The sequence below is a fragment of the Rhipicephalus microplus genome, chromosome 2, assembly GCF_043290135.1.
Source record: "Rhipicephalus microplus isolate Deutch F79 chromosome 2, USDA_Rmic, whole genome shotgun sequence".
Classification (NCBI taxonomy): domain Eukaryota; kingdom Metazoa; phylum Arthropoda; class Arachnida; order Ixodida; family Ixodidae; genus Rhipicephalus; species Rhipicephalus microplus.
The window spans coordinates 76,174,684-76,197,143 of record NC_134701.1 but is presented as its reverse complement, the minus strand read 5'-3'; the positions used below and the strand labels follow the sequence as shown (position 1 = coordinate 76,197,143).

General features: G+C 46.7%; 12 non-coding genes across 12 annotated transcripts; all 12 read right to left on the bottom strand.

Annotated features, from left to right (window-relative positions):
- Positions 1-1,841: 1,841 nt before the first annotated feature.
- TRNAR-UCU (transfer RNA arginine (anticodon UCU)) lies at positions 1,842-1,914 on the bottom strand. The gene has a single exon. It is a non-coding gene; the product is annotated as a tRNA-Arg (tRNA).
- Positions 1,915-2,075: 161 nt separating this feature from the next.
- TRNAR-UCU (transfer RNA arginine (anticodon UCU)) lies at positions 2,076-2,148 on the bottom strand. The gene has a single exon. It is a non-coding gene; the product is annotated as a tRNA-Arg (tRNA).
- A 1,339-nt stretch (positions 2,149-3,487) lies between these two features.
- On the bottom strand, positions 3,488-3,560 carry TRNAR-CCU (transfer RNA arginine (anticodon CCU)). Its single transcript has one exon. It is a non-coding gene; the product is annotated as a tRNA-Arg (tRNA).
- Positions 3,561-4,661: 1,101 nt separating this feature from the next.
- TRNAW-CCA (transfer RNA tryptophan (anticodon CCA)) lies at positions 4,662-4,734 on the bottom strand. Its single transcript has one exon. It is a non-coding gene; the product is annotated as a tRNA-Trp (tRNA).
- Positions 4,735-5,838: 1,104 nt separating this feature from the next.
- Positions 5,839-5,911, bottom strand: TRNAR-CCU (transfer RNA arginine (anticodon CCU)). Its single transcript has one exon. It is a non-coding gene; the product is annotated as a tRNA-Arg (tRNA).
- Positions 5,912-7,943: 2,032 nt separating this feature from the next.
- TRNAR-UCU (transfer RNA arginine (anticodon UCU)) lies at positions 7,944-8,016 on the bottom strand. The gene has a single exon. It is a non-coding gene; the product is annotated as a tRNA-Arg (tRNA).
- A 4,608-nt stretch (positions 8,017-12,624) lies between these two features.
- On the bottom strand, positions 12,625-12,697 carry TRNAR-CCU (transfer RNA arginine (anticodon CCU)). Its single transcript has one exon. It is a non-coding gene; the product is annotated as a tRNA-Arg (tRNA).
- A 1,562-nt stretch (positions 12,698-14,259) lies between these two features.
- TRNAR-UCU (transfer RNA arginine (anticodon UCU)) lies at positions 14,260-14,332 on the bottom strand. Its single transcript has one exon. It is a non-coding gene; the product is annotated as a tRNA-Arg (tRNA).
- A 2,021-nt stretch (positions 14,333-16,353) lies between these two features.
- Positions 16,354-16,426, bottom strand: TRNAR-UCU (transfer RNA arginine (anticodon UCU)). The gene has a single exon. It is a non-coding gene; the product is annotated as a tRNA-Arg (tRNA).
- A 633-nt stretch (positions 16,427-17,059) lies between these two features.
- TRNAR-UCU (transfer RNA arginine (anticodon UCU)) lies at positions 17,060-17,132 on the bottom strand. Its single transcript has one exon. It is a non-coding gene; the product is annotated as a tRNA-Arg (tRNA).
- Positions 17,133-19,164: 2,032 nt separating this feature from the next.
- TRNAR-UCU (transfer RNA arginine (anticodon UCU)) lies at positions 19,165-19,237 on the bottom strand. Its single transcript has one exon. It is a non-coding gene; the product is annotated as a tRNA-Arg (tRNA).
- Positions 19,238-21,040: 1,803 nt separating this feature from the next.
- TRNAR-UCU (transfer RNA arginine (anticodon UCU)) lies at positions 21,041-21,113 on the bottom strand. The gene has a single exon. It is a non-coding gene; the product is annotated as a tRNA-Arg (tRNA).
- Positions 21,114-22,460: the final 1,347 nt, after the last annotated feature.

Here is a 22,460-nt window from a genome sequence, read left to right as displayed (position 1 = left end):
CGTTTAGAAGACCAATGCCTTATTCGTTAGGCCAAGAAAGCGATGTGCGAGCGATGCACTAGCGTTCTTTTCATTAGCGCGTTTACTCTAGGTTACAGTAGAACACATCACCGAAAGGAATATAAGAGAAAAGGAAATGCATAAGCTTTGGTTCAAGCAAGAAAACTGTGGGAGAAACCCTTTGTTAATAAAAAAGATTAACCCACCCTCCGCGGGACTCGAACCCGCAATCCCCTGTTTAGGAGCCGATGCCTTATCCGTTAGGCCACGTAGCGGATGTGCGAGCGATGCACTGGCGTTCCTTTCATTAGCGCGTTTACTCTAGGTTACAGTAGAACACAACATCGAAAGGAATATAGGGGAAAAGAAGCGCATTGGCTTTGCTTCAAGCAAGAAAACTGTAGCAGAAACCTTTTCGGTGAATGAAAAAAAATAACCTACCCTCGGTGGGACTCGAACCCGCAATCCCCGGTTTAGGAGACCGATGCCTTATTCGTTAGGCCAAAAGGGCGATGTGCGAGCGATGCACTAGCGTTCTTTTTATTAGCGCGTTTACTCTAGGTTACAGTAGAACACATCATCCAAAGGAATATAGGGGGAAAGGAAATGCATATGCCTTTCTTCAAGCAAGAAAACTTTAGCACAAACCCTTTGTTAATGAAAAAGAGTAACCCACCCTCGGCGGCACTCGCACCCGCAATTCCCGGTTTAGAAGACCGATGCCTTATCCGTTAGGCCACGAGGGCAATGTGCGAGCGATGCACTGGCGTTCCTTTCATTAGCGCTTTTACTCTAGGTTGCAGTAGAACACACCATCGAAAGGAATATAGGAAAAAGGGAAATGCGCTTGCTTTGGTTCAAGCGAGAAAACTAGCAAAACCCTTTGTTAATGAAAAAGGATAACCAACCCTCGGCAGGACTCGAACCCGCAATCCCCCGTTTAGAAGACCAATGCCTTATTCGTTAGGCCAAGAAAGCGATGTGCGAGCGATGCACTAGCGTTCTTTTCATTAGCGCGTTTACTCTAGGTTACAGTAGAACACATCATCCAAAATAATATAGGGGAAAAGGAAACGCATATGATTTGCTTCAAGCAAGAAAACTGTAGCACAAACGCTTGGTATTGAAAAAGGATAACCCACCCTCGGCGGGACTCGAATCCGCAATCCCGGTTTAGAAGACCGATGCCTTATTCGTTAGGCCAAGAGGGCGATGTGCGAGCGATGCACTAGCGTTCTTTTCATTAGCGCGTTGACTCGAGGTTACAGTAGAACACATCATCCAAAGGAATATAAGGGAAAAGGAAACACATATGATTTGCTTTAAGCAAGAAAACTGTAGCACAAACCGTTTGGTAATGAAAAAGGATATGCCAACCTCGGCGGGACTCGAAACCGCAGTCCCCGGTTTAGGAGACCGATGCCATATCCGTTAGGCCACGAGGGCGATGTGCGAGCGATGCACTGGCGTTCCTTTTATTAGCACTTTTACTCTAGGTTACTGTAGAACACACCATCGAAAGGAATATAGGGGAAAAGGAAACGCATATGCTTTGCTTCAAGCAAGAAAACTGTAGCAAAAACCCTTGGTAATGAAAAAGGATAACCCACACTCTGCGGGACTCGGACCCGCAATCCCCGGTTAAGAAGACGGATGCCTTATCCGTTAGGCCACGAGAGCAACGTGCGATTGATGCACTAACGTTCCTTTCATTAGCGCTTTTACTTTAGGGGACAGTAGAACACGCCATCGCAATTAATATAGGAGATAAAGAAACGCTTATGCTCTGCTTCAAGCAAGAAAACTGTTGAAGAAACCCTTGGTATTGAAAAAGAATAACCCACCCTCGGCGGGACTCGAACCCGCGATCCCCGGTTTAGAAGACCGATGCCTTATCCGTTAGGCCACGAGGGCGATGTGCGAGCAATGCACTGGCGTTCCTTTCATTAGCGCTTTTACTTTAGGGGACAGTAGAACACGCCATCGCAATTAATATAGGAGATAAAGAAACGCTTATTCTCTGCTTCAAGCAAGAAAACTGTTGAAGAAACCCTTGGTATTGAAAAAGAATAACCCACCCTCGGCGGGACTCGAACCCGCGATCCCCGGTTTAGAAGACCGATGCCTTATCCGTTAGGCCACGAGGGCGATGTGCGAGCAATGCACTGGCGTTCCTTTCATTAGCACTTTTATTCTAGGTTACTGTAGAACACACCATCGAAAGGAATATAGCGGAAAAGGAAACGCATACGCTCTGCTTCAAGCAAGAAAACTGTTGCAGATACCCTTGGTATTGAAAAAGGATAACCCACCCTCGGCGGGACACGAATCTGCAATCCCGGTTTAGGAGACCGATGCCTTATCCGTTAGGCCACGAGGGCGATGTGCGAGCGATGCACTGGCGTTCCTTTCATTAGCGCTTTTACTCTAGGTTGCAGTAGAACACACCATCGAAAGGAATATAGGAGAAAGGGAAATGCACAAGCTCTGGTTCAAGCAAGAAAACTGTAGCAGAAACCTTTTCGGTGAATGAAAAAAAATAACCTACCCTCGGCGGGACTCGAACCCGCAATCCCCGGTTTACGAGACCAATGCCTTATTCGTTAGGCCAAAAGGGCGATGAGCGAGCGATGCACTAAAGTTCTTTTCATTAGCTCGTTTACTCTAGGTTACAGTAGAACACATCATCCAAAGGAATATAGGGGAAAAGGAAACGCATATGATTTGCTTCAAGCAAGAAAACTGTAGCACAAACCCTTGGTAATGAAAAAGGATAACCCACCCTCGGCGGCATTCGCACCCGCAATCCCGGGTTAGAAGACCGATGCCTTATCCGTTAGGCCACGAGGGCAATGTGCGAGCGATGCTCTGGCGTTTCATTCATTAGCGCTTTTACTTTAGCGGACAGTAGAACACACCATCGAAATTATTATAGGAGAAAGGGAAATGCACATGCCTTGGTTCAAGCAAGAAAACTGTAGCAGAAACCCTTTGTTGATGAAAAAGGATAACCCACCCTCGGCGGGACTCGAACCCGCAATCCCCCGTTTAGAAGTCCGATGCCTTATTTGTTAGGCCCCGAGGGCGATGTGCGAGCGATGCACTAGCGTTCTTTTCATTAGCGCGTTTACTCTAGGTTACAGTAGAACACAACATCGAAATGAATATAGGGGAAAAGAAGCGCATAAGCTTTGCTTCAAGCAAGAAAACTGTAGCAGAAGCCTTTTCGGTGAATGAAAAAGAAATAACTTACCCACGGCGGGACTCGAACCCGATATCCCCGGTTTAGGAGACCGATGCCTTATCCGTTAGGCCACGAGGGCGATATGCGGGCGATGCACTGGCGTTCCTTTCATTAGCGCTTTTACTCTAGGTTGCAGTAGAACACACTATCGAAAGGATTATAGGGGAAAAGAAGCGCATAAGCATTGCTTCAAGCAAGAAAACTGTAGCAAAAACCTTTTCGGTGAATGAAAGAGAAATAACCTACCCTCGGCGGCACTCGAACCCGCAATCCCCGGTTTAGGAGACCGATGCCTTATCCGTTAGGCCACGAGGGCGATGTGCGGGCGATGCACTGGCGTTCCTTTCATTAGCGCTTTTACTCTAGGTTGCAGTGGAACACACCATCGAAAGGAATATAGGGCAAAAGAAAACGCATTTGCTTTCCTGCAAGCAGGAAAACTGCAGCAGAAACCCTCTGTTAATGAAAAAGAATATCCCACCCTCGGCGGGACTCGACCCCGCCATCCCCGGTTTAGGAGACCGATGCCTTATCCGTTAGGGCACGAGGGCGATGCGCGAGCAATGCACTGGCGTTCCTTTCATTATCGCTTTTACTCTAGGTTGCAGAAGAACACACCATCGAAAGGAATATAGGAAAAAGGGAAATGCACTTGCTTTGGTTCAAGCGAGAAAACTAGCAAAACCCTTTGTTAATGAAAAAGGATAACCAACCCTCGGCGGGACTCGAACCCGCAATCCCCCGTTTAGAAGACCGATGCCTTATTCGTTAGGCCAAGATGGCGATGTGCGAGCGACGCACTAGCGTTCTTTTCATTTGCGCGTTTACTCTAGGTTACAGTAGAACACATCATCCGAAGGAATATAGGGGAAAAGGAAACGCATATGATTTGCTTCAAGCAAGAAAACTGTAGCACAAACCCTCTGATAATGAAAAAAGGATATCCCAACCTCGGCGGGACTCGAACCCGCAATCCCGGGTTAGAAGACCGATGCCTTATCCGTTAGGCCACGAGGGCGAGGTGCGAGCGATGCACAGGCGTTCCTTTCATTAGCGATTTTACTCTAGGTTGCAGTAGAACACATCTTCCAAAGAAATATAGGGGAAAAGGAAACGCACATGCTTTGCTTCAAGCAAGAAAACTGTAGCACAAACCCTTTGTTAATGAAAAAGAGTAACCCACCCTCGGTGGGCCTCGAACCCGCAATCCCCGCCTTAGGGGAACGATGCCTTATTCGTTAGGCCAAGAGGGCGATGTGCGAGCGATGCACTAGCGTTCTTTTCATTAGCGTGTTTACTCTAGGTTACAGTAGAACACATCATCCAAAGGAATATAAGGGAAAAGGAAACGCATATGATTCGCTTCAAGCAAGAAAACTGTAGCACAAACCTTTTCGGTGAATGAAAAAAAATAACCTACCCTCGGCGGGACTCGAACCCGCCATCCCCGGTTTTGGAGACCGATGCCTTATCCGTTAGGCCACGAGGGCGATGTGCGGGCGATGCACTGGCGTTCCTTTCATTAGCGCTTTTACTGTAGGTTGCAGTAGAACACACCATCGAAAGGAATATAGGGCAAAAGAAAACGCATTTGCTTTCCTGCAAGCAGGAAAACTGCAGCAGAAACCCTCTGTTAATGAAAAAGAATATCCCACCCTCGTCGGGACTCGACCCCGCCATCCCCGGTTTAGGAGACCGATGCCTTATCCGTTAGGGCACGATGGCGATGCGCGAGCAATGCACTGGCGTTCCTTTCATTATCGCTTTTACTCTAGGTTGCAGAAGAACACACCATCGAAAGGAATATAGGAAAAAGGGAGATGCACTTGCTTTGGTTCAAGCGAGAAAACTAGCAAAACCCTTTGTTGATGAAAAAGGATAACCCACCCTCGGTGGGACTCGAACCCGCAATCCCCCGTTTAGAAGTCCGATGCCTTATTCGTTAGCCCACGAGGGCGATGTGCGAGCAATTCACTAGCGTTCTTTTCATTAGCGCGTTTACTCTAGGTTACAGTAGAACACATCATCGAAAGGAATATAGGGGAAAAGGAAATGCATATGCTTTGGTTCAAGCAAGAAAACTGTGGGAGAAACCCTTTGTTAATAAAAAAGGATAACCCACCCTCCGCGGGACTCGAACCCGCAATCCCCTGTTTAGGGGGCCGATGCCTTATCCGTTAGGCTACGTAGCCGATGTGCGAGTGATGCACTGGCGTTCCTTTCATTAGCGCGTTTACTCTAGGTTACAGTAGAACACAACATCGAAAGGAATATAGGGGAAAAGAAGCGCATAAGCTTTGCTTCAAGCAGGAAAACTGTAGCAGAAACCTTTTCGGTGAATATAAAAAAAAATAACCTACCCTCGGCGGGACTCGAACCCGCCATCCCCGGTTTAGGAGACCGATGCCTTATCCGTTAGGCCAAAAGGGCGATGTGCGGGCGATGCACTGGCGTTCCTTTCATTAGCGCTTTTACTCTAGGTTGCAGTAGAACACACCATCGAAAGGATTATAGGGGAAAAGAAGCGCATAAGCTTTGCTTCATGCAAGAAAACTGTAGCAAAAACCTTTTCGGTGAATGAAAAAGAAATAACCTACCCTCGGCGGGACTCGAACCCGCAATCCCCGGTTTAGGAGACCGATGCCTTATCCGTTAGGCCACGAGGGCGATGTGCGGGCGATGCACTGGCGTTCCTTTCATTAGCGCTTTTACTCTAGGTTGCAGTAGAACACACCATCGAAAGGAATATAGGGCAAAAGAAAACGCATTTGCTTTCCTGCAAGCAGGAAAACTGCAGCAGAAACGCTCTGTTAATGAAAAAGAATATCCAACCCTCGGCGGGACTCGACCCCGCCATCGCCGGTTTAGGAGACCGATGCCTTATCCGTTAGGGCACGAGGGCGATGCGCGAGCAATGCACTGGCGTTCCTTTCATTATCGCTTTTACTCTAGGTTGCAGAAGAACACACCATCAAAAGGAATATAGGAAAAAGGGAGATGCACTTGCTTTGGTTCAAGCGAGAAAACTGGCAAAACCCTTTGTTAATGAAAAAGGATAACCAACCCTCGGCGGGACTCGAACCCGCAATCCCCCGTTTAGAAGACCGATGCCTTATTCGTTAGGCCAAGATAGCGATGTGCGAGCGATGCACTAGCGTTCTTTTCATTAGCGCGTTTACTCTAGGTTACAGTAGAACACATCATCCGAAGGAATATAGGGGAAAAGGAAACGCATATGATTTGCTTCAAGCAGGAAACTGTAGCACAAACCCTTGGTATTGAAAAAGGATAACCCACCCTCGGCGGCAATCGCACCCGCAATCTGCGGTTTAGAAGACCGATGCCTTATCCGTTAGGCCACGAGGGCAATGTGCGAGCGATGCACTGGGGTTCCTTTCATTAGCGCTTTTACTTTAGGTTACAGTAGAACACACCATCGAAAGGAATATAGGAGAAAGGGAAATGCACTTGCTTTGGTTCAAGCGAGAAAACTAGCAAAACCCTTTGTTAATGAAAAAGAATAACCAACCCTCGGCGGGACCCGAACCCGCAATCCCCCGTTTAGAAGACCGATGCCTTATTCGTTAGGCCAAGAGGGCGATGTGCGAGCGATGCACTAGCGTTCTTTTCATTAGCGCGTTTACTCTAGGTTACAGTAGAACACATCATCCAAAGGAATATAAGGGAAAAGGAAATGCATATGATTTGCTTCAAGCAAGAAAACACTAGCACAAACCCTTTGATAATGAAAAAGGATATCCCAACCTCGGCGGGACTTGAACCCGCAGTCCCCGGTTTAGGAGACCGATGCCTTATCCGTTAGGCCACGAGGGCGATGTGCGAGCGATGCACTGGCGTTCCTCTCATTAGCACTTTTACTCTAGGTTATTGTAGAACACACCATCGAAAGGAATATAGGGGAAAAGGAAACGCATATGCTTTGCTTCAAGCAAAAAAAACTGTAGCAAAAACGCTTGGTAATGAAAAAGGATAACCCACAATCGGCGAGACTCGAACCCGCAATCCCCGGTTAAGAAGACCGATGCCTTATCCGTTAGGCCACGAGAGCAACGTGCGATTGATGCACCAATGTTCCTTTCATTAGCACATTTACTTTAGTGGACAGTAGAACACACCATCGAAATTAATATAGGAGAAAGGGAAATGCTCATGCTTTGGTTCAAGCAAGGAAACTGTAGCAGAAACCCTTTGCTAATGAAAAAGGATAACCCACCCTCGGCGAGACTCGAACACGCAATCCCTCGTTTAGAAGACCGATGCCTTATTCGTTAGGCCACGAGGGCGATGTGCGAGCGTTGCACTAGCGTTCTTTCCATTAGCGCGTTTACTCTAGGTTATAGTAAAACACACCATCGAAAGGAATTTAGGAGAAAAGGAGCACGTATGCTTTGCTTCAAACAAGAAAACTGTAGCAGAAACCCTTTGTTAATGGAAAAGAATAACCCACCCTTGGCAGGACTCAAACCCGCAATCCCCCGTTTGGAAGACCGATGCCTTATTCGTTAACCAACGAGGTCGATGTGCGAGCGATGCACTGGCGTTCCTTTCATTCGCACTTTTACTCTAGGTTACTGTAGAACACACCATCTAAAGGAATATAGGACAAAAGGAAACGCATATGCTCTGCTTCAAGCAAGAAAACTGTTGCAGAAACGCTTGGTATTGAAAAAGGATAACCCACCCTCGGCAGGACTCGAACCCGCAATCCCCGGTTTAGAAGACCGATGCCTTATCCGTTAGGCCACGAGGGCGATGTGCGAGCGATGCACTGGCGTTCCTTTCATCAGCACTTTTAGTCTAGGTTACTGTAGAACACACCATCGAAAGGAATATAGGGGAAAAGGAAACGCATATGCTCTGCTTCAAGCAAGAAAACTGTAGCAGAAACCTTTTCGGTGAATGAAAAAAAAATAACCTACCCTCGGCGAAACTCGAACCCGCAATCCCCGGTTTAGGACACCAATGCCTTATTCGTTAGGCCAAAAGGGCGTTGTGCGAGCAATGCACTAGCGTTCTTTTCATTAGCGCGTTTACTCTAGGTTACAGTAGAACACATCATCCAAAGGAATATAGGGGAAAAGGAAACGCATATGATTTGCTTCAAGCAAAAGAACTGTAGCAAAAACCCTTGGTAATAAAAAAGGATAACCCACACTCAGCGGGACTCGAACCCGCAATCCCCGGTTAAGAAGACCGATGCCTTATCCGTTAGGCCACGAGAGCAACGTACGATTGATGCACTAACGTTCCTTTCATTAGCGCTTTTACTTTAGGGGACAGTAGAACACACCATCGAAATTAATATAGGAGAAAGGGAAATGCACATGCTTTGGTTCGAGCAAAAAAACTGTAGCAGAAACCCTTTGTTAATGAAAAAGGATAACCCACTCTCGGCGGGACTCGAACCCGCAATCCCCCATTTAAGAAGACCAATGCCTTATTCGTTAGGCCACGAGGGCGATGTGCGAGCGTTCTTTTCATTAGCGCGTTTACTCTAGGTTACAGTAAAACACACCATCGAAAGGAATATAGGAGAAAAGGAGCGCATATGCTTTGCTTCAAACAAGAAAACTGTAGCAGAAACCCTTTGTTAATGAAAAAGTATAACCCACCCTTGGCAGGACTCGAACCCGCAATCCCCCGTTTGGAAGACCGATGCCTTATTCGTTAGGCCACGAGGGCGATGTGCGAGCGATGCACTGGCGTTCCTTTCATTAGCACTTTTACTCTAGGTTACTGTAGAACACATCATCGAAAGGAATATAGGAGAAAAGGAAACGCATATGCTCTGCTTCAAGCAAGAAAACTGTTGCAGAAACCCTTTGTTAATAAAAAAGAGTAACCCACCCTCGGTGGCACTCGCACCCGCAAGCCCCGGTTTAGAAGACCGATGCCTTATCCGTTAGGCCACGAGGGCAATGTGCGAGCGATGCACTGGCGTTCTTTTCATTAGCGCTTTTACTTTAGGTTACAGTAGAACACGCCATCGAAATTAATATATGAAAAAGGGAAATGCACATGCTTTGGTTCAAGCAAGAAAACTGTAGCAGAAACCCTTTGTTAATGAAAAAGAATAACCTACCCTTGGTGGGACTCAAACCCGCGATCCCCGTTTAGAAGACCGATGCCTTATTCGTTAGGCCACGAGGGCGATGTGCGAGCGTAGCACTAGCGTTCTTTTCATTAGCGCGTTTACTCTAGATTACTGTAGAACACACCATCGAAAGATATATATGGGAAAAGGAAACGCATATGCTCTGCTTCAAGCAAGAAAACTGTTGCGGAAACCCTTGGTATTGAAAAAGGATAACCCACCCTCGGCGGGACTCGAATCCGCATTCCCGGTTTAGAAGACCGATGCCTTATCCGTTAGGCCACGAGGGCGGTTTGCGAGCGATGCACAGGCGTTCCTTTCATTAGCGCTTTTACTCTAGGTTGCAGTAGAACTCATCATCGAAAGCAATATAGGGGAAAAGGAAACATACATGCTTTGCTTCAAGCAAGAAAACTTTAGCACAAACCCTTTGTTAATGAAAAAGAGTAACCCACCCTCGGTGGCACTCGCACCCGCAAACCCCGGTTTAGAAGACCGATGCCTTATCCGTTAGGCCACGAGGGTAATGTGCGAGCAATGCACTGGCGTTCATTTCATTAGCGCTTTTACTTTAGGTTACAGTAGAACACACCATCGAAATTAATATATGAGAAAGGGAAATGCACATGCTTTGGTTCAAGCAAGAAAACTGTAGCAAAACCCTTTGTTAATGAAAAAGAATAACCCACTCTCGGCGGGATACGAACCCGATATCCCCTGTTTAGAAGACCGATGCCTTATTCGTTAGGCCATGAGGGCGATGGGCGAGCGATGCACTAGCGTTCTTTTCATTAGCGCGTTTACTCTAGGTTACAGTAGAACACATCATCGAAAGGAATATAAGAGAAAAGGAAATGCATATGCTTTGGTTTAAGCAAGAAAACTGTGGGAGAAACCCTTTGTTAATAAAAAAGATTAACCCACCCTCCGCGGGACTCGAACCCGCAATCCCCTGTTTAGGAGCCGATGCCTTATCCGTTAGGCCACGTAGCCGATGTGCGAGCGATGCACTGGCGTTCCTTTCATTAGCGCGTTTACTCTAGGTTACAGTAGAACACAACATCGAAAGGAATATAGAGGAAAAGAAGCGCATAAGCTTTGCTTCAAGCAAGAAAACTGTAGCAGAAACCTTTTCGGTGAATGAAAAAAATAACCTACCCTCGGTGGGACTCGAACCCGCAATCCCCGGTTTAGGAGACCGATGCCTTATTCGTTAGGCCAAAAGGGCGATGTGCGAGCGATGCACTAGCGTTCTTTTCATTAGCGCGTTTTCTCTGGGTTACAGTAGAACACATCATCCAAAGGAATATAGGAAAAAGGGAAATGCACTTGCTTTGGTTCAAGCGAAAAAACTAGCAAAACCCTTGGTAATGAAAAAGGATAACCAACCCTCGGCAGGACTCGAACCCGCAATCCCCCGTTTAGAAGACCAATGCCTTATTCGTTAGGCCAAGAAAGCGATGTGCGAGCGATGCACTAGCGTTCTTTTCATTAGCGCGTTTACTCTAGGTTACAGTAGAACACATCATCCAAAAGAATATAGGGGAAAAGGAAAGGCATATGATTTGCTTCAAGCAAGAAAACTGTAGCACAAACCCTTGGTATTGAAAAAGGATAACCCACCCTCGGCGGGACTCGAATCCGCAATCCCGGTTTAGAATACCGATGCTTTATTCGATAGGCCACGAAGCCGATGTGCGAGTGATGCCATGGGGTTCCTTTTATTAGCACGTTCACTCTAGGTTACAGTAGAACACAACATCGAAAGAAACATAGGGGAAAAGAAGCGCATAAGCTTTGCTTCAAGCAAGAAAACTGTAGCAGAAACCTTTTCGGTGAATGAAAAAAAATAACCTACCCTCGGTGGGACTCGAACCCGATATCCCCTGTTTAGGAGACCGATGCCTTATCCGTTAGGCCACGAGGGCGATGTGCGAGCGATGCACATGCGTTCCTTTCATTAGCGCTTTTACTCTAGGTTGCAGTAGAACACATCTTCCAAAGAAATATAGGGGCAAAGGAAACGCACATGCTTTGCTTCAAGCAAGAAAACTGTAGCACAAACCCTTTCTTAATGAAAAAGAGTAACCCACCCTCGGTGGACTCGAACCCGCAATCCCCGGCTTAGGAGAACAGTGCCTTATTCGTTAGGCCACGAGGGCGATGTGCGAGCGATGCACAGGCGTTCCTTTCATTAGCGCTTTTACTCTAGGTTGCAGTAGAACACATCTTCCAAAGAAATATAGGGGAAAAGGAAACGCACATGCTTTGCTTCAAGCAAGAAAACTGTAGCACAAACCCTTTGTTAATGAAAAAGAGTAACCCACCCTCGGTGGGACTCGAACCCGCAATCCCCGGCTTAGGAAAACGATGCCTTATTCGTTAGTCCAAGAGGGCGATGTGCGAGCGATGCACTAGCGTTCTTTTCATTAGCGCGTTTACTCTAGGTTCCAGTAGAACACATCGTCCAAAGGAATATAAGGAAAAAGGAAACGCATATGATTCGCTTCAAGCAAGAAAACTGTAGCACAAACCCTCTGATAATGAAAAAAGGATATCCCAACCTCGGCGGGACTCGAACCCGCAATCCCGGGTTAGAAGACCGATGCCTTATCCGTTAGGCCACGAGGGCAATGTGCGAGCGATGCTCTGGCGTTCCATTCATTAGCGCTTTTACTTTAGGGGACAGTAGAACACACCATCGAAATGAATATAGGAGAAAGGGAAATGCACATGCCTTGGTTCAAGCAAGAAAACTGTAGCAGAAACCCTTTGTTGATGAAAAAGGATAACCCACCCTCGGCGGAAATCGAACCCGCAATCGCCGGTTTAGAAGACCGATGGCTTATTCGTTAGGCCATGAGGGCGATGTGCGAGCGATGCACTAGCGTTCTTTTCATTAGCGCGTTTACTCTAGGTTACAGTATAACACATCATCGAAAGGAATATAGGGGAAAAGGAAATGCATATGCTTTGGTTCAAGCAAGAAAACTGTGGGAGAAACCCTTTGTTAATAAAAAAGGATAACCCACCCTCCGCGGGACTCGAACCCGCAATCCCCTGTTTAGGGGGCCGATGCCTTATCCGTTAGGCCACGTAGCCGATGTGCGAGTGATGCACTGGCGTTCCTTTCATTAGCGCGTTTACTCTAGGTTACAGTAGAACACAACATCGAAAGGAATACAGGGGAAAAGAAGCGCATAAGCTTTGCTTCAAGCAAGAAAACTGTAGCAGAAACCTTTTCGGTGAATGAAAAAAAATAACCTACCCTCGGCGGGACTCGAACCCGCAATCCCCGGTTTAGGAGACCGATGCCTTATCAGTTAGGCCACGAGGGCGATGTGCGGGCGATGCACTGGCGTTCCTTTCATTAGCGCTTTTACTGTAGGTTGCAGTAGAACACACCATCGAAAGGAATATAGGGCAAAAGAAAACGCATTTGCTTTCCTGCAAGCAAGAAAACTGCAGCAGAAATCCTCTGTTAATGAAAAAGAATATCCCACCCTCGGTGGGACTCGACCCCGCCATCCCCGGTTTAGGAGACCGATGCCTTATCCGTTAGGGCACGAGGGCGATGCGCGAGCAATGCACTGGCGTTCCTTTCATTATCGCTTTTACTCTAGGTTGCAGAAGAACACACCATCGAAAGGAATATAGGAAAAAGGGAGATGCACTTGCTTTGGTTCAAGCGAGAAAACTGGCAAAACCCTTTGTTATAGAAAAAGGATAACCAACCCTCGGCGGGACTCGAACCCGCAATCCCCCGTTTAGAAGACCGATGCCTTATTCGTTAGGCCAAGATAGCGATGTGCGAGCGATGCACTAGCGTTCTTTTCATTAGCGCGTTTACTCTAGGTTACAGTAGAACACATCATCCGAAGGAATATAGGGGAAAAGGAAACGCATATGATTTGCTTCAAGCAGGAAACTGTAGCACAAACCCTTGGTATTGAAAAAGGATAACCCACCCTCGGCGGCAATCGCACCCGCAATCTGCGGTTTAGAAGACCGATGCCTTATCCGTTAGGCCACGAGGGCAAGTTGCGAGCGATGCACTGGGGTTCCTTTCATTAGCGCTTTTACTTTAGGTTACAGCAGAACACACCATCGAAAGGAATATAGGAGAAAGGGAAATGCACTTGCTTTGGTTCAAGCGAGAAAACTAGCAAAACCCTTTGTTAATGAAAAAGAATAACCAACCCTCGGCGGGACCCGAACCCGCAATCCCCGGTTAAGAAGACCGATGCCTTATCCGTTAGGCCACGAGAGCAACGTGCGATTGATTCACCATTGTTCCTTTCATTAGCACATTTACTTTAGTGGACAGTAGAACACACCATCGAAATTAATATAGGAGAAAGGGAAATGCTCATGCTTTGGTTCAAGCAAGAAAACTGTAGCAGAAACCCTTTGCTAATGAAAAAGGATAACCCACCCTCGGCGAGACTCGAACACGCAATCCCTCGTTTAGAAGACCGATGCCTTATTCGTTAGGCCACGAGGGCGATGTGCGAGCGTTGCACTAGCGTTCTTTCCATTAGCGCGTTTACTCTAGGTTATAGTAAAACACACCATCGAAAGGAATTTAGGAGAAAAGGAGCACGTATGCTTTGCTTCAAACAAGAAAACTGTAGCAGAAACCCTTTGTTAATGGAAAAGAATAACCCACCCTTGGCAGGACTCAAACCCGCAATCCCCCGTTTGGAAGACCGATGCCTTATTCGTTAACCCACGAGGTCGATGTGCGAGCGATGCACTGGCGTTCCTTTCATTCGCACTTTTACTCTAGGTTACTGTAGAACACACCATCTAAAGGAATATAGGACAAAAGGAAACGCATATGCTCTGCTTCAAGCAAGAAAACTGTTGCAGAAACGCTTGGTATTGAAAAAGGATAACCCACCCTCGGCAGGACTCGAACCCGCAATCCCCGGTTTAGAAGACCGATGCCTTATCCGTTAGGCCACGAGGGCGATGTGCGAGCGATGCACTGGCGTTCCTTTCATCAGCACTTTTAGTCTAGGTTACTGTAGAACACACCATCGAAAGGAATATAGGGGAAAAGGAAACGCATATGCTCTGCTTCAAGCAAGAAAACTGTAGCAGAAACCTTTTCGGTGAATGAAAAAAAAAATAACCTACCCTCGGCGGGACTCGAACCCGCAATCCCCGGTTTAGGACACCAATGCCTTATTCGTTAGGCCAAAAGGGCGTTGTGCGAGCAATGCACTAGCGTTCTTTTCATTAGCGCGTTTACTCTAGGTTACAGTAGAACACATCATCCAAAGGAATATAGGGGAAAAGGAAACGCATATGATTTGCTTCAAGCAAAAGAACTGTAGCAAAAACCCTTGGTAATAAAAAAGGATAACACACACTCAGCGGGACTCGAACCCGCAATCCCCGGTTAAGAAGACCAATGCCTTATCCGTTAGGCCACGAGGGCAATGTGCGAGCAATGCACTGGCGTTCATTTCATTAGCGCTTTTACTTTAGGTTACAGTAGAACACACCATCGAAATTAATATATGAGAAAGGGAAATGCACATGCTTTGGTTCAAGCAAGAAAACTGTAGCAAAACCCTTTGTTAATGAAAAAGAATAACCCACTCTCGGCGGGATACGAACCCGATATCCCCCGTTTAGAAGACCGATCATGAGGGCGATGGGCGAGCGATGCACTAGCGTTCTTTTCATTAGCGCGTTTACTCTAGGTTACAGTAGAACACACCATCGAAAGGAATATAGGGCAAAAGAAAACGCATTTGCTTTCCTGCAAGCAAGAAAACTGCAGCAGAAACCCTCTGTTAATGAAAAAGAATATCCCACCCTCGGCGGGACTCGACCCCGCCATCCCCGGTTTAGGAGACCGATGCCTTATCCGTTAGGGCACGAGGGCGATTCGCGAGCAATGCACTGGCGTTCCTTTCATTATCGCTTTTACTCTAGGTTGCAGAAGAACACACCATCGAAAGGAATATAGGAAAAAGGGAGATGCACTTGCTTTGGTTCAAGCGAGAAAACTGGCAAAACCCTTTGTTATAGAAAAAGGATAACCAACCCTCGGCGGGACTCGAACCCGCAATCCCCCGTTTAGAAGACCGATGCCTTATTCGTTAGGCCAAGATAGCGATGTGCGAGCGATGCACTAGCGTTCTTTTCATTAGCGCGTTTACTCTAGGTTACAGTAGAACACATCATCCGAAGGAATATAGGGGAAAAGGAAACGCATATGATTTGCTTCAAGCAGGAAACTGTAGCACAAACCCTTGGTTTTGAAAAAGGATAACCCACCCTCGGCGGCAATCGCACCCGCAATCTGCGGTTTAGAAGACCGATGCCTTATCCGTTAGGCCACGAGGGCAATGTGCGAGCGATGCACTGGGGTTCCTTTCATTAGCGCTTTTACTTTAGGTTACAGTAGAACACACCATCGAAATTAATATAGGAGAAAGGGAAATGCTCATGCTTTGGTTCAAGCAAGAAAACTGTAGCAGAAACCCTTTGCTAATGAAAAAGGATAACCCACCCTCGGCGAGACTCGAACACGCAATCCCTCGTTTAGAAGACCGATGCCTTATTCGTTAGGCCACGAGGGCGATGTGCGAGCGTTGCACTAGCGTTCTTTCCATTAGCGCGGTTACTCTAGGTTATAGTAAAACACACCATCGAAAGGAATTTAGGAGAAAGGGAGCACGTATGCTTTGCTTCAAACAAGAAAACTGTAGCAGAAACCCTTTGTTAATGGAAAAGAATAACCCACCCTTGGCAGGACTCAAACCCGCAATCCCCCGTTTGGAAGACCGATGCCTTATTCGTTAACCCACGAGGTCGATGCGCGAGCGATGCACTGGCGTTCCTTTCATTCGCACTTTTACTCTAGGTTACTGTAGAACACACCATCTAAAGGAATATAGGACAAAAGGAAACGCATATGCTCTGCTTCAAGCAAGAAAACTGTTGCAGAAACGCTTGGTATTGAAAAAGGATAACCCACCCTCGGCAGGACTCGAACCCGCAATCCCCGGTTTAGAAGACCGATGCCTTATCCGTTAGGCCACGAGGGCGATGTGCGAGCGATGCACTGGCGTTCCTTTCATCAGCACATTTAGTCTAGGTTACTGTAGAACACACCATCGAAAGGAATATAGGGGAAAAGGAAACGCATATGCTCTGCTTCAAGCAAGAAAACTGTAGCAGAAACCTTTTCGGTGAATGAAAAAAAAATAACCTACCCTCGGCGGGACTCGAACCCGCAATCCCCGGTTTAGGACACCAATGCCTTATTCGTTAGGTCAAAAGGGCGTTGTGCGAGCAATGCACTAGCGTTCTTTTCATTAGCGCGTTTACTCTAGGTTACAGTAGAACACATCATCCAAAGGAATATAGGGGAAAAGGAAACGCATATGATTTGCTTCAAGCAAAAGAACTGTAGCAAAAACCCTTGGTAATAAAAAAGGATAACCCACACTCAGCGGGACTCGAACCCGCAATCCCCGGTTAAGAAGACCGATGCCTTATCCGTTAGGCCACGAGAGCAACGTACGATTGATGCACTAACGTTCCTTTCATTAGCGCTTTTACTTTAGGGGACAGTAGAACAGATCATCGAAAGAAATATAGGAGAAAAGGAAACGCATATGCTCTGCTTCAAGCAAGAAAACTGTTGCAGAAACCCTTGGTATTGAAAAAGGATAACCCACCCTCGGCGGGACTCGAACCCGCAATCCCCAGTTTAGAAGACCAATGCCTTATCCGTTAGGCCACGAGGGCGATGTGCGAGCGATGCACTGGCGTTCCTTTCATCAGCACTTTTAGTTTAGGTTACTGTAGAACACACCATCGAAAGGAATATAGGGGAAAAGGAAACGCATATGCTCTGCTTCAAGCAAGAAAACTTTAGCACAAACCCTTTGTTAATAAAAAAGAGTAACCCACCCTCGGTGGCACTCGCACCCGCAAGCGCCGGTTTAGAAGACCGATGCCTTATCCGTTAGGCCACGAGGGCAATGTGCGAGCGATGCACTGGCGTTCCTTTCATTAGCGCTTTTACTTTATGTTACAGTAGAACACGCCATCGAAATTAATATATGAAAAAGGGAAATGCACATGCTTTGGTTCAAGCAAGAAAACTGTAGCAGAAACCCTTTGTTAATGAAAAAGAATAACCTACCCTTGGTGGGACTCAAACCCGCGATTCCCGTTTAGAAGACCGATGCCTTATTCGTTAGGCCACGAGGGCGATGTGCGAGCGTAGCACTAGCGTTCTTTTCATTAGCGCGTTTACTCTAGATTACTGTAGAACACACCATCGAAAGATATATATGGGAAAAGGAAACGCATATGCTCTGCTTCAAGCAAGAAAACTGTTGCAGAAACCCTTGGTATTGAAAAAGGATAACCCACCCTCGGCGGGACTCGAATGCGCATTCCCGGTTTAGAAGACCGATGCCTTATCCGTTAGGCCACGAGGGCGGTTTGCGAGCGATGCACAGGCGTTCCTTTCATTAGCGCTTTTACTCTAGGTTGCAGTAGAACTCATCATCGAAAGGAATATAGGGGAAAAGGAAACATACATGCTTTGCTTCAAGCAAGAAAACTTTAGCACAAACCCTTTGTTAATGAAAAAGAGTAACCCACCCTCGGTGGCACTCGCACCCGCAAACCCCGGTTTAGAAGACCGATGCCTTATCCGTTAGGCCACGAGGGCAATGTGCGAGCAATGCACTGGCGTTCATTTCATTAGCGCTTTTACTTTAGGTTACAGTAGAACACACCATCGAAATTAATATATGAGAAAGGGAAATGCACATGCTTTGGTTCAAGCAAGAAAACTGTAGCAAAACCCTTTGTTAATGAAAAAGAATAACCCACTCTCGGCGGGATACGAACCCGATATCCCCCGTTTAGAAGACCGATGCCTTATTCGTTAGGCCATGAGGGCGATGGGCGAGCGATGCACTAGCGTTCTTTTCATTAGCGCGTTTACTCTAGGTTACAGTAGAACACATCATCGAAAGGAATATAAGAGAAAAGGAAATGCCTATGCTTTGGTTCAAGCAAGAAAACTGTGGGAGAAACCCTTTGTTAATAAAAAAGATTAACCCACCCTCCGCGGGACTCGAACCCGCAATCCCCTGTTTAGGAGCCGATGCCTTATCCGTTAGGCCACGTAGCCGATGTGCGAGCGATGCACTGGCGTTCCTTTCATTAGCGCGTTTACTCTAGGTTACAGTAGAACACAACATCGAAAGGAATATAGGGGAAAAGGAAACGCATATGATTTGCTTCAAGCAAGAAAACTGTAGCACAAACCCTTGGTATTGAAAAAGGATAACCCACCCTCGGCGGGACTCGAATCCGCAATCCCGGTTTAGAAGACCGATGCCTTATTCGTTAGGCCAAGAGGGCGATGTGCGAGCGATGCACTAGCGTTCTTTTCATTAGCGCGTTGACTCCAGGTTACAGTAGAACACATCATCCAAAGGAATATAAGGGAAAAGGAAACGCATATGCTTTGCTTAGAGCAAGAAAACTGTAGCAAAAGCCTTGGTAATGAAAAAGGATAACCAACACTCTGCGGGACTCGGACCCGCAATCCCCGGTTAAGAAGACGGATGCCTTATCCGTTAGGCCACGAGAGCAACGGGCGATTGATGCACTAACGTTCCTTTCATTAGCGCTTATACTTTAGGGGACAGTAGAACACACCATCGCAATTAATATAGGAGATAAGGAAACGCTTATGCTCTGCTTCAAGCAAGAAAACTGTTGCAGAAACCCTTGCTATTGAAAAAGAATAACCCACCCTCGGCGGGACTCGAACCCGCCATCCCCGGTTTAGAAGACCGATGCCTTATCCGTTAGGCCACGAGGGCGATGTGCGAGCAATGCACTGGCGTTCCTTTCATTAGCACTTTTATTCTAGGTTACTGTAGAACACACCATCGAAAGGAATATAGCGGAAAAGGAAACGCATATGCTCTGCTTCAAGCAAGAAAACTGTTGCAGAAACCCTTGGTATTGAAAAAGGATAACTCACCCTCGGCGCGACACGAATCCGCAATCCCGGTTTGGAAAACCGATGCCTTATCCGTTAGGCCACGAGGGCGATCTGCGAGCGGTGCACAGGCGTTCCTTTAATAAGTGCTTTTACTCTAGGTTGCAGTAGAATTCATCATCGAAAGGAATATAGGGGGAAAGGAAATGCATATTCCTTTCTTCAAGCAAGAAAACTTTAACACAAAACTTTTGTTAATGAAAAAGAGTAACCCACCCTCGGCAGGACTCGAACCCGCGATCCCCCGTTTAGAAGACCAATGCCTTATTCGTTAGGCCAAGAAAGCGATGTGCGAGCGATGCACTAGCGTTCTTTTCATTAGCGCGTTTACTCTGGGTTACAGTAGAACACATCATCCAAAGGAATATAGGGGAAAAGGAAACGCATATGATTTGCTTCAAGCAAGAAAACTGTAGCACAAACCCTTGGTATTGAAAAAGGATAACCCACCCTCGGCGGGACTCGAATCCGCAATCCCGGTTTAGAAGACCGATCCCTTATCCGTTAGGCCACGAGGGCGGTTTGCGAGCGATGCACAGGCGTTCCTTTCATTAGCGCTTTTACTCTAGGTTGCAGTAGAACTCATCATCGAAAGGAATATAGGGGAAAAGGAAACGCACATGCTTTGCTTCAAGCAAGAAAACTGTAGCACAAACCCTTTGTTAATGAAAAAGAGTAACCCACCCTCGGTGGGACTCAAACCCGCAATCCCCGGTTAAGGAGAACGATGCCTCATCCGTTAGGCCACGAGGGCAATGTGCGAGTGATGCTCTGGCGTTCCTTTCATTAGCGCTTTTACTTTAGGTTACAATAGAACACACCATCGAAAGGTATATAGGAGAAAGGGAAATGCACATGCTTTGATTCAAGCAAGAAAACTGTAGGAAAACCCTTTGTAAATGAAAAAGGATAACCCACCCTCGGCGGGACTCGAACCCGATATCCCCCGTTTAGGAGACCGATGCCTTATTCGTTAGGCCATGAGGGCGATGGGCGAGCGATTCACTAGCGTTCTTTTCATTAGCGCGTTTGCTCTAGGTTACTGTATAACACACCATCGAAAGGAATATAGGGGAAAAGGAAACGCATATGCTCTGCTTCAAGCAAGAAAACTGTAGCAGAAACCTTTTCGGTGAATGAAAAAAAAATAACCTACCCTCGGCGGGACTCGAACCCGCAATCCCCGGTTTAGGACACCAATGCCTTATTCGTTAGGCCAAAAGGGCGTTGTGCGAGCAATGCACTAGCGTTCTTTTCATTAGCGCGTTTACTCTAGGTTACAGTAGAACACATCATCCAAAGGAATATAGGGGAAAAGGAAACGCATATGATTTGCTTCAAGCAAAAGAACTGTAGCAAAAACCCTTGGTAATAAAAAAGGATAACCCACACTCAGCGGGACTCGAACCCGCAATCCCCGGTTAAGAAGACCGATGCCTTATCCGTTAGGCCACGAGAGCAACGTACGATTGATGCACTAACGTTCCTTTCATTAGCGCTTTTACTTTAGGGGACAGTAGAACACATCATCGAAAGAAGTATAGGAGAAAAGGAAACGCATATGCTCTGCTTCAAGCAAGAAAACTGTTGCAGAAACCCTTGGTATTGAAAAAGGATAACCCACCCTCGGCGGGACTCGAACCCGCAATCCCCGGTTTAGAAGACCAATGCCTTATCCGTTAGGCCACGAGGGCGATGTGCGAGCGATGCACTGGCGTTCCTTTCATCAGCACTTTTAGTTTAGGTTACTGTAGAACACACCATCGAAAGGAATATAGGGGAAAAGGAAACGCATATGCTCTGCTTCAAGCAAGAAAACTTTAGCACAAACCCTTTGTTAATAAAAAAGAGTAACCCACCCTCGGTGGCACTCGCACCCGCAAGCGCCGGTTTAGAAGACCGATGCCTTATCCGTTAGGCCACGAGGGCAATGTGCGAGCGATGCACTGGCGTTCCTTTCATTAGCGCTTTTACTTTATGTTACAGTAGAACACGCCATCGAAATTAATATATGAAAAAGGGAAATGCACATGCTTTGGTTCAAGCAAGAAAACTGTAGCAGAAACCCTTTGTTAATGAAAAAGAATAACCTACCCTTGGTCGGACTCAAACCCGCGATCCCCGTTTAGAAGACCGATGCCTTATTCGTTAGGCCATGAGGGCGATGGGCGAGCGATGCACTAGCGTTCTTTTCATTAGCGCGTTTACTCTAGGTTACAGTAGAACACATCATCGAAAGGAATATAAGAGAAAAGGAAATGCCTATGCTTTGGTTCAAGCAAGAAAACTGTGGGAGAAACCCTTGGTATTGAAAAAGGATAACCCACCCTCGGCGGGACTCGAATCCGCATTCCCGGTTTAGAAGACCGATGCCTTATCCGTTAGGCCACGAGGGCGGTTTGCGAGCGATGCACAGGCGTTCCTTTCATTAGCGCTTTTACTCTAGGTTGCAGTAGAACTCATCATCGAAAGGAATATAGGGGAAAAGGAAACATACATGCTTTGCTTCAAGCAAGAAAACTTTAGCACAAACCCTTTGTTAATGAAAAAGAGTAACCCACCCTCGGTGGCACTCGCACCCGCAAACCCCGGTTTAGAAGACCGATGCCTTATCCGTTAGGCCACGAGGGCAATGTGCGAGCAATGCACTGGCGTTCATTTCATTAGCGCTTTTACTTTAGGTTACAGTAGAACACACCATCGAAATTAATATATGAGAAAGGGAAATGCACATGCTTTGGTTCAAGCAAGAAAACTGTAGCAAAACCCTTTGTTAATGAAAAAGAATAACCCACTCTCGGCGGGATACGAACCCGATATCCCCCGTTTAGAAGACCGATGCCTTATTCGTTAGGCCATGAGGGCGATGGGCGAGCGATGCACTAGCGTTCTTTTCATTAGCGCGTTTACTCTAGGTTACAGTAGAACACATCATCGAAAGGAATATAAGAGAAAAGGAAATGCCTATGCTTTGGTTCAAGCAAGAAAACTGTGGGAGAAACCCTTTGTTAATAAAAAAGATTAACCCACACTCGGCGGGA